This window comes from Cebus imitator, unplaced genomic scaffold, assembly GCF_001604975.1.
Source record: "Cebus imitator isolate Cc_AM_T3 unplaced genomic scaffold, Cebus_imitator-1.0 Scaffold421, whole genome shotgun sequence".
Classification (NCBI taxonomy): Eukaryota; Metazoa; Chordata; class Mammalia; order Primates; family Cebidae; genus Cebus; species Cebus imitator.
The window spans coordinates 979915-981764 of NW_016107736.1; positions in this window are offsets into that span (position 1 = coordinate 979915).

The following is a 1850-nucleotide window of genomic DNA, read 5'->3' on the forward strand; positions in this document are numbered from 1 at the left end:
AAGCATACACAATTTTCAACAGCCGAATTGACCAAGCAGAAGAAAGGATATCAGAGATTGAAGATCAACTCAATGAAATAAAACAAGAAGGCAAGATTAGAGAAAAAGGACTAAAAAGAAAAGAAATGAACAAAGCCTCCAAGAAATATGGTATTATATGAAAAGACCTAATCTAAGTTTGATAGGTGTAACTGAATGTGACAGAGAGAATGAATACAAGCTAGAAAACACTCTTCAGGATATTATCCAGCAGAACTTCCCCAATCTAGCAAGGCAGGCCAATATTCAAGTCCAGGAAACACAGAGAACACCACAAAGATATTCCTCAATAAGAGCAACATCAAGGCACATAATGGTCAGATTCACCAGGGTTAAAATGAAGGAAAAAATGCTAAGGGCAGCCAGAGGGAAAGGTCGCGTTACCAACAAAGGGAAGCCCATCAGACTCACAGCAGATCTCTCAGCATAAACCTCCAAGTCAGAATAGAGTGAGGGCCAATATTCAACATCCTTAAAGAAAAGAACTTTCAACCTAGAATTTCATATCCAACCAAACTAAGGTTCATAAGTGAGGGAGAAATAAAATCCTTTATGAACAAGCAATTGCTCAGAGATTTCATCACCACCAGGCCTGCTTTATAAGAGCTCCTGAAAGACGCACTAAACATAGAAAGGAACAACCAGTACCAGCCACTCCAAAAACATACCAAATGGTAAAGAGCATCGACACAATGAAGAAACTGCATCAACTAATGGGCAAAACAACCAGCTTGCATCAAAATGGCAGAATCAAATTTACACATAACAATATTAACCTTAAATATAAATGGGCTAAATGCCCCAATCAAAAGACACAGACTGGCAAGTTGGATAAAACGTCAAAACCTATTGGTGTGCTGTATCCAGGAAACCCATCTCACATGCAAGGATACACATAGGCTCAAAATAAAGGGATGGAGGAAAATCTACCAAGCAAATGGAGAGCAAAAAAAAGCAGGAGTTGCAATCCTAGTCTCTGATAAAATAGTTTTTAAACCAACAAAGATCAAAAGAGACAAAGAAGGGCATTACATAATGGTAAATGGATCAATGCAATAAGGAAAGCTAATGATCCTAAATATATACGTGCCCAATACAGGAGCACCCAGATACATAAAGCAAGTTCTTAATGACCTATAAAGAGACTTAGACTCACACTCAATAATAGTGGGAGACTTTAACACTCCAATGTCAATATTAGATAGATCAATGAGACAGAAAATTAACAAGGGCATTCAAGACTTGAACTCAGACCTGGACCAAGGAAACCTAATAGACATTTACAGAACTCTCCACCCCAAACCCACAAAATATACATTCTTCTCAGCACCACATCCCACCTACTCTAAAATTGACCACATAATTGGAAGTAAATCACTCCTCAGCAAATGCAAAAGAATGGAAATCATAACAAACAGTCTCTCAGACTACAGTGCAATCAAGTTAGAACTCAGAATTCAGAAACTAACTCAGAACCACACAACTTCACGGAAACTGAACAACTGGCTCCTGAATGTTGACTGGATAAATAATGAAGAGAGAAATAAAGACGTTCTTCAAAACCAACGAGAATGAAGACACAAAGTACTAGAATCTCTGGGACACATTTAAAGCAGTCTCTAGAGGAAAATTTATAGCAATAAATGCCCACATGAGAAGCAAGGAAATATCTAAAATCGACACCCTATCATCAAAATTGAAAGAGTTAGAGGAACAATATCAAAAAAACTTCAAAAGCTAGCAGAAGACAAGAAATAACTAAGATCAGAGCAGAACTGAAGGAGATAGAGACACAAAAAAACCCTTCAAAA